The sequence below is a fragment of the Dendrobates tinctorius genome, unplaced genomic scaffold, assembly GCF_039654945.1.
Source record: "Dendrobates tinctorius isolate UK_male_01 unplaced genomic scaffold, ASM3965494v1 ptg000039l, whole genome shotgun sequence".
Classification (NCBI taxonomy): domain Eukaryota; kingdom Metazoa; phylum Chordata; class Amphibia; order Anura; family Dendrobatidae; genus Dendrobates; species Dendrobates tinctorius.
In genome coordinates this window covers 31,565,454-31,580,306 of record NW_027361707.1, presented here as the reverse complement: position 1 = coordinate 31,580,306, position 14,853 = coordinate 31,565,454, and positions in this window count along the sequence as shown.

The window sequence follows — 14,853 nt, the reverse complement described above, 5'->3', positions numbered from 1 at the left end:
CAGGAAATTTTTAGGGTTGGAGTAGCCAGGAGGATGCAAGGGCTTGGATATGTGGCTTGAAAGAGAGGTCAGAGTCGAGTATCACCCTGAGGCACCGAGCATGCGGGACTGAGGAAAGTGAGCAACCATTGACATTGATGGATAGGTCTGATGGAGGGGTAGAGTGAGATGGATGAAAGATGATGAATTCTGTTTTGTCCATGTTCAGTTTTAGAAAGCTAGCAGAAAAGAAAGATGAAATAGCGGACAGACATTGTGGGATTTTGGTCAGTAAGGAGGTGATGTAAGGTCCAGATAGGTAGATCTGGGTGTCGTCGGCGTAGAGATGATACTGCAAACTGTGCAATTCTATGAGCTGTCCCCAGCCAAAGGTGTAGATGGAGAAGAGTAGAGCTCCTAGAAGTGAGCCTTGGGGAACACCGACAGACAGGGGGCGAGGTAAGGAGGTGGTATGGGGGAGGAAGACAGTGAATGTCCGGTCTGTTAGATATGACGAGATCCAGGATAGGGCCAAATCTGTGATGCCAAGAGATGAGAGAATCTGTAACAAGAGGGAATGTTCTACAGTATCAAAGGCAGTAGACAGGTCCAGGGGAAGGAGGAGAAAGTAGTGTCGCTTGCTCTTGGCGGTTAGTATTAGTATCAGTATTAGTCATTGCTGACTTTAGTTAGAGCAGTTTCAGTTGAGTGTTGCAGTTGGAAGCCAGATTGTAACCGGTCAAAGAGGGAGCAGGAGGACAGGTGGGAGGACAGTTCAAGATGGACATGCTATTCCAGTAGTTTTGAGGAATAAGAGAGAAGTGATATTGGGCGATAGTTGACACAGAGGATTGGTCGAGGGAGGGCTTTTTGAGGATGGGTGTAATTGAGGCTTGTTTGAAGGATGAGGGAAAGGCACCATTTGTAAGTGAAAGGTTGAAGAGCCGTGTTAGGGTTGGGATGAAGACTGTAGCAAGGTTAGGGATGAGGTGGGATGGGAGCAGGTCAAGCGTGCAAGTGGTGAGATGTGGTCTTGACAGAATGTGGAGAGTTGATCTTGTGTCATGGTGGAGAAGCTGGTTTTGGAAGAACAGGGCTGAGCAGTTAAGAGGAGGGGCATTGGCGGCTGCGGGCCAAAGCTTTCTCTGATGTTATCGATCTTCTGCTAAAAGAAAGAGGCAAAGTCTTCAGCAGAAATGAGAGGAGAGGGAGGAGGTAGTGGGAGACGGAGGATATGAGAGATGAGAAGTAAGTTTGTTTTGTGGCAGTGAGCATGACCTTGAAGCTGACGAGGGACTGCTTGGAGGCAATAAATTGCTCAGCAGAACGGGATCTCTTTCATCTCCGCTCAGCAACCCTGGAAGCGCATCTCAGTTCTTTCGCCAAGCTGGTCAGCCAGGGTTGCTTGTTGATTGTACGAGTTATGCTGTACGTGAGGGGTGCGGCCGAATCGAGTGCTGCTGTCATTGTGGTGTTATATAAACTGGCAGCAGCATCTCTGTCATGTAAGGAAGCTATGTCTGTAAGAGGGAGAAGGGACTCAGAGTGTGAGTGTAAATTGAAGTGTTTGAGATTTCTATGAGGGTGAGTGAATTTGTGGAGTGGGGGTTGCGCACTAGGAGAGGAGAGGAAAGAGAATGTCAGTAAGTTGTGGTCAGATTTTAGGCGGGTGAAGATAAGGTCCAGTGTGTGGCTATCTTTGTGAGTGGCCATGGAGGACCATTGAGTGAGGCCAAAGGAGGCAGTCAGTGATAAAAGTTCAGAGGAAGCTGAGGTGGAAGTGTCAATAGGGATGTTGAAGTCGCTCATGATGATAGTGGGGATATGAGCAGAAAGGAAATGAAGTAGCCAAGTGGTGAAATGGTCGAGAAAGGTGGAGATGGCTAATTCTGGGGGGCGGTAGATGACAGCCAGCTGGAGGTTGGAGGGGGAGTAGATGCGGATGGAGTGTGCCTCAAACAAGCGAAGAGTAGCTGAGGGTGGTAGTGGAATTGGGGTAAAGGAGCAGGTATCTGACAGGAGCAACTTGCAAGCCAACTCCTCCACCACGTTTGTTACTGGGGCAAGGGGTGTGATAGAGAATGAATCCGCCATTAACAAGTGCAGCTTACGAGGCTGAGTCAGAGGGGGTGAGCCAGGTTTCAGTGATGCCAAGGAAGGAGAGTTTGTTAGTGATAAAGAGGTCATGGATATAAGAGAGTTTGTTGCAGACAGAGTGTGCATTCCATAGTGCTCCAGGTAGTGGGACCTGTGGAGTGGGAGTTGGATGAATGGGTATGAGGTTATCATAGTTGCGAAAACTTGTAGAGGATCCTGGCAGGGTGTTAGAAATGAGTGTGGAGATGTGTTGAGGAGGGCCAGGATTTGGGGATACGTCGCCAGCAATGAGGAGTAGCAGACAGAGCGTTAGCAGGTGGGAGCAGGATAGGACATGATGTAGCCGTGTGTGTCTGGAGAAAAAAGATTGTATGTGGAGGAACAGTTCTGAGGAAGAGGTGAGATGGCTGGGGAGGATGGAGGTAGAAAATAATAACAGTTTAGACTCACATCCTGTAGCAGTATGTTGTTGTCTCACCTAACTACTGCAGCCAATGTGCTGCATCTCCTAAATATACCATCAGAGAGGAGATATATTCTGACCAAATAGTAAAGACTGCAACTGGTCATCAGGAACAGCAGCACCAACATCCCTCAAACAGAGCCAAAGTGAGTACAGATTTTTATTTTCTATTAATTGTACTAGATGACAACTTTAATTAAAAGGCAGAAATAGAAAAAAGAGTTAGTGTGTCATAACTGTCTTTTCAGGGGAATTAGTCTTTGAAGTAGTTTTGATTTGCAGTGAATCAACGTGAAGCAATTTGAATTTCCTGGGTAAAATGGGGCAAATTTGATTTTCAAAAGATTCACTCATCTCTACTGTGAGGATCGGAGGTCGAGGGTTGTATTCACCTATGCAGATTAACAATGCAATTTTTATTTCTTACATCAACAGTCTTGCAGTAACTCCGTGTCACGATCTATTTTTGGATTTGTGGCAGCTCTGGCTCCACTAAGTTAAAACTTTTTTCCTTTCAGGCCAGTGGGGTTAAAAGTCAGTTTTTCCCCACTGGCAAGCTGGTGTAATTGCATTGCTGCTGGGTCAGCTGATGTGGGCGGTGACCACTCCCACCATCCTTTAAAAGATCACCTGATGCATCAGCTGACTGTCGGTGTTAGATCAATCTGCAGTGACCAAGCTAGAGTAAGGAGCTCTCTAGGTACAGTAGTGCTTCTGCTGAGTTCGCTTATCTGGTGCCTTTATCCTGCTGTGCGGTGTTTTGCAGCAGAGAAAAGCTAAGTGTTGTGTTTTGTTACCTTGCCCCTTTGGTGTCTGTCACTTCCCCCTGTGTTTATTACCTGCAGAGGTGAGGTTAATGCTCCTTGCCCGTCACTGCACTAGCCAGGTCCGTTTTAGGTGACAAATAGGGACGAGGTATCCTGACGGCAATGGGAGGAAGGACCCGCATAGGGCATTAGGGGAGTGCAGGGATAGGCTCATGTTTGAGCTCAGGTGGTGACCATCCCTCATTCCTTATTGGTAGGGCCTTCCTCTCACCTATACCATCCCCGTTGTATGAGAGTTGTGCCGTCCGTTGACAGACCATCCGTTGGGTTGACTCACTCCGGGTAGATAGCCACTATGAGATGCTTCCCAGGACTCAAGATTCCAAGCTGGGACTGGTAGTTCCACTGACCCCGTACCAAGCCATAGCATGTGTATCCAGCTCCAGACAGAAACAATCCCCCATTTCCTCGTTAGTGAGCCCGGCCCTGAAATAGCACTCACCCAAAGTTAACTGGGCATTTAATGAGGTATTTTCCTGAGGCTGAGTCCCTCAAATGGTACTGCATGTGAGACCCCCTGTGGTGACTGTTCCACTGGGTCTACTACACCCATCCACATAATGAGACTAGTGGATGGGAGAACAATTGCTTAATTGAGGCCCCTAAAACCCTAAGGAAAGTAATGGAATGATTGCTTTGCCTAATTACTAAATTACTAATCTTGTTTATGCAAATTGCCTCTTCAGAGAGAAAGAGGACTTGAGCTCTATAGCGCCACCTGTTGGTAGTAGTGATTCTACAAGTCACAATCAACCCTTTAACGAGTCTTGCAATATGACTTAGGATAAAAACCAAATCAGAATCTCAATTTGCAGACACAGTGTTTCGGGCTATTGGCTCTCGTCAGTGCAAAGTATGAGAACTGATTTGGCTAGGTCAGAGGCTCTGGACTGAGGTCTAAGGTCTAATCTCGTTTATGACCTTATGTATACATAAGATCCAGCCAGCACGTCTCCACCTCATGGCTCCGGGGTCTGGATGAGCATGGTATGTGTAAACTGTGTCTTGCATGGTGCCCCTTCATAACCATTAACTTTTTTTGTGCACCTTAAACTGACGAGCAAGTAAATTTCTAATAAAACACAAGATCAACGTAAACTGTGCTCTCTGCTGGAAAAGTCTGCATCCCTTAGAGCCGTGGTCTCCGCTCTATGTCCATTGGTCCAATAGTCTTTAGTTTCTGGCCAACTCCTCATATCTACTGAGCTCAAAAAAAGTTTTATTCTCACTACAGATTACATTAAAAACTTGGAAAACATACTGAGTAGCTTTTTTGTGTAATGTGCATAAATTCATACTCACTTATCTACTAAAAATAAGAAAATCAATTAGAATTTGGGATGCTAGAAGCTGCGTTACAATAAAGTCAGCAAAATAGAATTGTAAGAGCCGGTCTCATTTGCATTGATATCTATTCTAGTCATAGTGTGTTGATTAAAAATTGAATAGTCTTCCTGATTAATGCCTCATTTCAGGTTTGCAAAACATTCCAAGTCTTAATTTCAATTACTAAATAATCAGTCTCATAAATAATTCAGCGCTCTCTGAGGACGGTAGATATATTTTGCTTTTAGTGAGTGAATATTATCGTCTCTAATAGTAGCATTTATCACATACCTACTAGGCCAGTTCCTATTATTATTAAAGCAGTTACCCATTTCTTGATTAACACATATTATAACTCACAAAAAATGACCCCTCAAAGGAGACAACTACAAAGGGATATTGCAAATAGTATTTTATTGAAGACAATCATTAAAAAATGAAAATAAAAGCGAATAACTTGATATATACATGAATCAGGGACATATCACCATGGAATACCAAAAATGCAAAAAAGCTGTTTACAAAACAGCCTGCCGATCACTAAATATAATCATGTGCCACTAAATTGATACATCAAAAAACATGTAACATGTAAACATCAGCACTAAACAGCTGGGGTTATGCAATCAAATACCCCTACCATTATATAAAGTGCACTAGTGCTTATAATGTAAACATTACAAAACCTGAACATAACGCTAATAAACCTGCTTGTGAGGCTATATGGTCATACCTCAATAAAGCCTAATTAACACCTAGATTGCTGGGAACAAAAACGCAGTCCCTAATTCAGGTATAAGCTACTAAAAGCAGTAGCGCAGTCCTTAAGTGATGTAACCAATTAACACATATTACATGAATATAAAAGGAAGGGCATATACCTGTAATTTGCACAAAGGAATCCTGGCATCCCTGCTGCCCCGACGCGCGTTTTGCAATCCTTCTTCGGGAGGCGTGTCAGGTCAGGGGGCATGTCAGGTTTAAATACATCGCAAGCGTGTTCTAATAGGACACCGTATTCTGATGGACAGATCACGTCAGCCAATGAAAATACATGGCCAAGTGAAACTGAAACAACGGATATAACCGGAAATGACACAGAGTACGGCACCGGACGTGACGTAGAATGCTACCTCAATCAAAATATAACAACGCCAAGCTTACTGAAACAGCAGCGGCGGCTGGATGTAACATAAAGTGCAGCGGCCGAAAAATGCCATAGAGTCCTGCAGCCGAATATGATATACAGCGCTTACTCAATAAATATATCTGCATGTACATTATCAAAACGGACTCAAAAAGGCATAGCATGAATAATCAGATATGGTAACACAAGTTATTTCAATATATACAATATAACGATGCAGACAAATAGATCAAACTTAAAGCTGAATCAGCATGCCATGTAGTATCACGGCGCATGCGCAAGCTGAACAGACCCATATTGCTAAGGGAGAGTCAATACTGCAGTCACGTGAATAAAAATGGGATGGTACTAAATGACGTAACCACAAATTATACTAAAGACCGCACATATCACTCCTAATGGGTCCGCAGCCAGCTAATGCGCACCACTACTTAGGACAATGAAATAGCATGAGAAATATAAATATAATCACACCTAATAATAATAATGCCCAATGTAATAAGGCTATACAGAATTCCTTTTTAATTTTTATCTCAAATATTGATAAACCAGGAAACAGCATTATATATGATATGTCAACATAATTTATCGCCAAAATTTCCTTTGGTCCAAGAGTTTCATGGCGTCATATGAATAAACAGAAGATAGATTTCCAAGATTCAAGCTTCTATGTACATCCAGATATAAACACAGGAACCGGAGTCCACAACCGCTCGGGTGATCATATTTGTTATAAAAGAAATTCCCAAACATGATATAGAGACAAAGGAAAAAAACAAGCAAAAAAGTTAAAAAAAAGTCCAAGACAACAAAATCAAACATTTAAAATTTGTCACAAAAGACAAAAAAACAAAAACCATTGTCCCCCCCACCCTTATTACTGGAATGCTTAAATTAGCACTATTTTATAGGAACACTCACTAATATAGAGAAGACCGTGAAAGAAACCCCTCAATATAAATATGTCAGGGCAACTGCAAAAAGGCCCCAAACCCCAAACTTTCATTCAGACCCTGTGGTGCAAGGGTGCCCAATCTATATATCCACTGACTGTCACGCGCGGCTGGACACAGCGCCCCCAGCAGGGCGGATTTAGATGACACGCGTGACCCTGGATACACCGCCTCCAGTCGGGCGAATTTAAATAATAACACGTGCAGCTGGATACGCCGCCTCCAACTGTTGAATTTAGGTAATACACGTAAGTCTGGAAACCCCGCCTCCAGTAAGGCGAATTTAAACAATAAAGGGGAAACCTGGGTAACAATAACAATGGAGGGCCTTGCGATAGGGAAACGGGGAAGTGGAGACCTCCTGCACTCCCCTGAGTCAGTGTCTCTACACTCCTGTCGTTCCCTATGCCGGTTCCACACAGGGCGATGCACAGGAACCTCAAAGCTCTGACTCGCCCTGCACCTAAACCCTCACTAGGGAATTGGTCGGTACGGAAACTAATCCCACCACTGCATTAAACACACATAAGGAAAAATGAGAATACAGGGGGACACCACTTAGCTTTGCTCTGTTGCTTATGCTCCCCGCAACAGAGCCCACCACCTGCGCGCATCTTCTTCTTCAACCGGATCCATCACCATAACCGGATCCATCACCATAGTGCAGGCTTGGAGCAGAGTCCACCACCAGTTGCACCTGCCCAGTAAACAGAGTCCCAAAGATGAGTCCAGCTTCTGCCAAAAAGTCCAGCATGCTTGAGTCCAACTTTTCTGCCAATAAGTCCAGCATGCTTGAGTCCAGCTTTCAGCAACCAAGTCCAGCATGCTGAGTGCAACTCTCACCATAGTCGCCACTCCACCAAGCCATGCAAGCACTTCCTGCTGACACCATAAACTGCGACTCCACCACGCCATGCCAGCCCTTCTTGCAGACCCCAACGTTGGACTCCACCAATCCATGCCAGCACTCCTTGCAGACTCCATAGCTGCCACTCGTCCCCTCTGGCTGGGCTGCCAAGGACTCTTGTTCAGCTCCATCTTTCACCCAGGCTTACTTGTGAATGACTAACTATCACCAACAGTGATTAACACACCTGACACCCTTTTATAGAGCATCACACCTGTTTTATAATTACGTGCACTTAACCAAAGAAACTTTGCAGGGCAAGGGGATTAGATCAGGCAGCGCTCCTAAGCAAATGCTGCCAATCACCGTGAAGGGAGGGTTGGAGTATTGTAATAGAGGGGGTGGAAAGGCTTGGCCATGCAAAGGGTCAAACGGAGCCCACTCATACACAAACATAATAAATAAAAAACAATAAAAAACAAATCTGAACTGGAAAAGTAAGTTAATGTGTATGCACAATGTAAGTGCATATTAACACATGACCATAAACCAGAGAAAACAAAAAGCAAAAAACACAAATATCCTGAACTAAAAAATAAAAAATATACTGCAAATAATGCATAAAGGTAATAATAATAATAAGGGTATTTAGTAAACATAATTTTGATCAAAATAATGTACAAGCCATCCCGCCACGTCACGGCAACCCTTGTGGGACAGTCCCTACTCTAGTATTTAAAACCTTTTCACTTGCCAAGTGGCGTGAATGTGAATAAGGGTCGAGCGGCTGAACCACTAGTAACAGCTTAGGCCAGACTGGATGGCTTTCCCAGCTCAGAAAGAGGGCGGTCACAAATACTAGAGTAGGGACTGTCCCACAAGGGTACCCTTATTATTATTATTACCTTTATGCATTATTTGCAGTATATTTTTTATTTTTTAGTTCAGGATATTTGTGTTTTTTGCTTTTTGTTTTCTCTGGTTAATGGTCATGTGTTAATATGCACTTACATTGTGCATACACATTAACTTACTTTTCTCAGTTCAGATTTGTTTTTTATTCATTTCATTGTGCATTCAGTGCATATAGGGGTGTGACCGCCCTCTTTCTGAGCTGGGAAAGCCATCCAGTCTGGCCTAAGCTGTTACTAGTGGTTCAGCCGCTCGACCCTTATTCACATTCACGCCACTTGGCAAGTGAAAAGGTTTTAAATACTAGAGTAGGGATTGTCCCACAAGGGTTGCCGTGACGTGTCGGGATGGCTTGTACATTATTTTGATCAAAATTATGTTTACTAAATACCCTTATTATTATTATTACCTTTATGCATTATTTGCAGTATATTTTTTATTTTTTAGTTCAGGATATTTTGGTTTTTGGTTTTTACAAACATAATAAAGCAGGGTTTTTTTCTAAAACACATTTACTAAAATCTAGAGTACCAGTATGATGTTTATAAGGCTAAGTGTCCTATATGAATGTCTAAATAGTTCAATTCCAGTTTTTTGAATGATAGACCGTCTTTATTTTGCAATTCTCTACCCACCCGTATTGCACATGATGCTGTTTTTTTCTACTCTTAGGATTGGACAGTGAGATTAAGGCATTAACACAACCTCAAAGAAACCTTAAGGTTTAACAGCATATTTACATGGTGGTCAGTGGTGGACACAAACAGAAGAAGGCCCCTGTGCAAGAACAGTATACGGGTGCTTTGCCGACCAATAGCTCCTTATTCTGCACAATTAAAACTGTTTTTGAGGTGGAAATGGGCCGCCCTTGACTCTCGGGCACCTGTGCCAATGATATGTCTCGCCTTGTTAGTGGTTACCATTTGCCTATTGCAATATGGCTTGGTTTACACGAGCATATGCATTATACATCTAGAAAAAAATAACTATTTTTCATCCGTATTGTTATCTGCCATCCATGTGTCCATTTTGTACATCCATGTGGCATTTTTTTGTGTATGGACAATTTATTAAATAATATAGGTTAAACACAGTTTCCTATCTTTATAACTGCAATGTATCCTCGAAAAACACATAACACATGGAATGTAACTCATATGTGACCTGTTTTTTACGTAGCCTTTGATCTAAAATGGGCAAGTCTGGTCCAGAATACGGATCACAGTAGTGCATGTTGCAATTTAATTTTTTTGCATTGCTCAATGTGCTGTCTACATAGTGATCAGTTTCGCCTCGGGACAGAATACAGATTTTCAATAACTTTTTCTGAACAAACTCTTAGCTGAAGTTTCTGGGTTCCAACAACAAAATTTCTAACAGTGCTGCTAACTACGGATCCTGGTTCCATTATTAATACTGCTGTCTTCTTAAGTAACATATGAGCCCACTCAACTAAAGAGTCAAATAATGTAACTCATATAGTGGGGAAAAAAAGTATTTGGTCAGCCACCAATTGTGTAAGTTCTCCCGCTTAAAAAGATGAGAGAGGCCTGTAATTGACATCATAGGTAGACCACAACTATGAGAGTCAAAATGAGAAAACAAATTCAGAAAATCACCTTGTTGTCATGTCGGACGCTGTTCACACCACAGCATCCGGCAGGCAGAGGTAGTTCCACCTCCAGCCACTATAGCCTCGGTGGCGCCGGCCTGATCTTCAGGCTCTCGGGGGTTAATCCTGCTGGAGACCAGGTTGGATGGTTAGTCACGCCCACGGTCTTTAAATAGTCATGCTGGCATATGGGCGTCGCCGATTATAGCTTGTGTTTCATACCAAGTGGTTCCGGTCTGGAGTGGAGGTGTTCAAGAGAGAGAGATTCATATCTGGTGTCGTATGATCCGTCGTTATCCTTTCTCCTTCCCATATTTGTGTTTAGTTGTGCCCTGTTCACATTACTGTTTATTCCTGTGTGTGTGCGGCGCAGTGCAGTTTAAGTTCTCCCTGTCTGTCATTATTTGTGTGGGAGCTTTGGTGGTGACTTCTCACTGGGTGGAGGGTGGAGGGTTAAGTGCAGGGCTGAGCAGGAGATAAGGAAAGGTCGGAGGCTCAGGCATTTGCACCTTCAGCAAAAACCCTGGGTTGAGGGTCAGACAGGGTTTCCCCTAGTAAAGGGACACCACAGGGGCCCCGGGTATTTCAGCCTTAGTTGAACTAAGCCCCCGTGACATTATAATCGGCCCACATTTTTTCAGGAGTCCATGGATCCATTAGATTCCATAACCCGCCAGTTGGCGGCGCTGTCCATACAGGTCTCCGAGTTGAATGGGGCAGTTCAGCAGCAGGGCCTGGTAGTAGCAAAGGTGCAAACGGCATCTGCAGGTATCGGTGCAGAGCCGAAGTTTCCGCTGCCAGAACGATTTTCAGGCGATCGCAGCAAATTTGTCGTATTTCGGGAGGCCTGCAAATTATACTTCCGCATGCGGCCAATATCCTCAGGTAATGAGGCCCAGCGAGTAGGGCTGGTGTTGTCATTACTGAGTGGTGACCCCCAAGCATGGGCATTTTCCTTACCACCTGACTCTGCTACATTTCATTCGGTCGATAATGTTTTTTCTGCCCTCGGGCTCATTTACGATGACCCTGACCGACTGGCTCTAGCGGAATCTAAAATCCGCGCCCTCCGCCAGGGGGAGCGCTTGGCAGAAGACTATTGTTCGGAATTTCGCCGCTGGGCTGTAGACACACAGTGGAATGACCCAGCACTGCGGAGCCAGTTTATTCATGGGGTATCAGGGAGGGTGAAACAAGCCCTCCTGATGTATGAGACTCCGGCATCATTGGAGTCTGCCATGAGTTTGGTGATACGTATTGATCGCCGTTTTCGTCAGGGGGCACAGGAGACGCTACCTCTGGGGGAAAACAGAGGTGCAGGTGTGGTTGAAGTAGATGAGTCCCCTGAACCTATGCAGATTGCTGGCGTGGCACAGGTTCAGCCTCGCGCTCCGGGAGTCCGGAAGTCCGGAGCATGTTTCTACTGTGGTAAAGGTGGTCATTATGTTAACGTTTGCCCGGTACTACCTAAGAGGGTCACACCGGCGGAAAACTGTTAAGCTCAGAGGGTATGGAGGAGACCCAACTGAGCGTATGCATATCCTCCATGATGGTATCTCAATGTATGCTCCCTGCCAAGGTTATTGTCGCCGGCAGAGAGCTACCTATATCAGTGTTTGTGGATAGCGGTTCCGCCACCAATCTCATAGATGAGGAGTTTGCACACACCGCCGGGTTTAAGATTGAAAAACTTCCTCACCCCATACAGGTGGTGACCATTAATGCTGTTCCCCTCCCTCAAGGGGAGATTACTGAGTTTGTGGCAGAGGTGAAACTCCACATTGGGGTCCTACATTCTGAGTCAGTTACATGTAGGGTCCTCCGTAATCTCCCAGCTCAAATGGTCCTGGGTTTTCCATGGCTGTCCAGGCACAACCCGGTAATTGATTGGAAAACTCAGGACATAGTACAATGGAGTGGTTTCTGCCAAGACAATTGCTTGGCCACATGTGTGTCCGCCGTGACGCCCAGCCTGCCGAAGGCTTTGCAGGATTTCGCGGATGTTTTCTCTGAGAAGGGTTGCTCAGAACTGCCTCCACATAGAGCCTATGACTGTGCTATTAGGTTAAAACCCGGGGCCAAATTACCTAAGGCCAGGATGTTTAATATTTCTGGTCCTGAGAGACAAGCTCTGAAAGACTACATCGCGGAGAGTCTGAGCAAAGGTCACATCCGGCCTTCGTCCTCGCCTGTAGCCGCGGGGTTTTTCTTCATTAAGAAGAAAGATGGGGGGTTACGCCCGTGTCTGGATTTCCGAGAGTTAAACCAGATTACTATCCGTGATCCCTACCCAATGCCGTTGATCCCGGATTTGTTCAACCAGGTAGCGGGGGCAAAATGGTTTTCCAAGCTGGACCTCAGGGGGGCGTATAACCTCATAAGGGTCCGTCAGGGGGATGAGTGGAAGACGGCGTTTAACACTCCTGAGGGTCATTTTGAGAGTCTGGTTATGCCGTTTGGGTTGACCACCGCGCCTGCCGTTTTCCAACATTTTATTAATGATGTCTTTGCTCATGTCCTGGGGAGATTTGTGATTGTATACCTGGATGATATCCTCATTTATTCTAGCGATCGGGACACTCATTTGCAGCATGTTAGGCAGGTGTTACAGTTGCTCCGGGAGAACCAGCTCTATGCTAAGCTGGAAAAATGTTTATTTTTTGTCCAGGAGTTGCCCTTTTTGGGATATATTGTGTCCGCAGCTGGTTTTAAAATGGACACCGCTAAGGTGCAAGCGGTGTTGCAATGGGAGAGGCCGGAGAGTCTGAAAGCACTCCAGCGGTTCCTTGGGTTTGCGAATTATTATAGGAAATTTATAAAACACTTTTCGACTGTCGCCAAACCGCTCACGGACATGACAAAAAAGGGTGCCGATCTGGCGAACTGGCCTGAGGTGGCTATACGTGCATTTGAGCGTCTGAAGAATAGTTTTGCTTCAGCCCCCATTCTGGTGCAACCAGACGTGTCTAAACCTTTTGTGGTAGAGGTTGATGCGTCGGAGGTGGGAGTGGGGGCAGTACTGTCTCAAGGCTCGTCCTTGAGCGAGATGCATCCATGCGCCTACTTCTCCAAGAAGTTGTCGCCGGCCGAACGGAATTATGATATCGGCAACAGGGAGTTGTTGGCCATCAAACTGGCTTTTGAGGAATGGCGACACTTCTTGGAGGGGGCGGCTCACCAGGTCACAGTTATCACCGACCATAAGAATCTGCTCTACCTGGAGTCGGCCAAGCGTCTGTCTCCTAGGCAGGCTCGCTGGGCATTGTTTTTTACTCGTTTCAATTTTCTTGTGACGTACCGTCCCGGGGCTAAAAACACCAAGGCGGATGCTTTGTCTAGGTGTTTTCCGGGGGGAGAACCTCGGGAAGAGCCGGTACCCATCCTCCAGAAAGGGGTAGTGGTCTCGGCTCTCACGACTGAGGTAGAGGCGGAGATTGCCGAGGCCCAAGAGGAGGTACCACCAGGACTTCCCGCCAACAAATCATTTGTACCCCTGCATCTTCGGCCTAAAGTGTTGAAGGAACACCACGCTTCGGTACTGGCTGGTCACCCAGGGGTGAAGGGCACCTTAGAGCTGGTATCGCGTCGTTTCTGGTGGCCCAAAATCCGGCAGGACGTGGTCTCGTACGTGGCAGCTTGCATCACGTGCGCTAGGGCTAAGTCACCCCGAACCCGTCCTGCTGGCACGCTACAGCCTCTGGGGGTACCCAATAGGCCATGGACAGAAATCTCCATGGATTTTATCACTGACTTGCCAGCCTCGGCAGGGAACACGGTCATCCTGGTGGTGGTTGACCGTTTTTCAAAGATGGCGCATTTTGTGGCGTTGTCCTCTTTGCCCAATGCTAAGACGTTGGCTCAGGTATTTGTGAAGGAGGTGGTCAGACTCCACGGAGTACCGTCTGACATAGTATCTGATAGGGGTACGCAATTTGTGGCGAGGTTTTGGAAAGCTTTTTGCTCAAGGTTGGGGATCAAGTTGTCACATTCATCGGCGTTTCATCCACAGTCTAATGGACAAACTGAGCGCATGAACCAAAATCTAGAACAGTATTTACGATGCTTTGTGTCCGACAACCAGGAGGAGTGGTCTACTTTCCTTCCTCTGGCCGAATTCGCATTAAATAATCACCGCCAAGAGTCATCAGGAGAGTCTCCATTCTTTTGTGTGTACGGTCAACATCCTCAGTTTTGTACCTTACGTCAGGGTGACTCCGGGGGTGTCCCGGAGGAGGATCAGCTAGGAGCCCAATTGTCATCAGTCTGGAGGCGGGTGAAACAGCGTTTGTTGAGCATGAGTGCCAGGTACAAACGGGTGGCTGACAGTAGACGCGTGCCAGGTCCGGACCTGTGTGTGGGTGAATGGGTGTGGTTAGCTACGAAGAACATAAAACTCAAAATCCCTTCTTTAAAACTGGGTCCAAGGTTTATTGGGCCTTTTAGGATTTCTGCCATCATTAACCCAGTGGCTTATCGGTTGGAACTTCCCGCAGTGTACAAGATACACAACGTGTTTCACAGGGCTTTATTGAAAAAGGTGGTAGGCTCTGTGGACACAACGCCGATGCCACCTCCAGTCATGGTGGATGGCGAGTTAGAGTTCGAGGTCGCCAAGGTAGTGGACTCTCGAGTAGTACGCCGTACTCTTCAGTATTTGGTGCACTGGCGGGGGTATGGTCCAGAGGAGAGG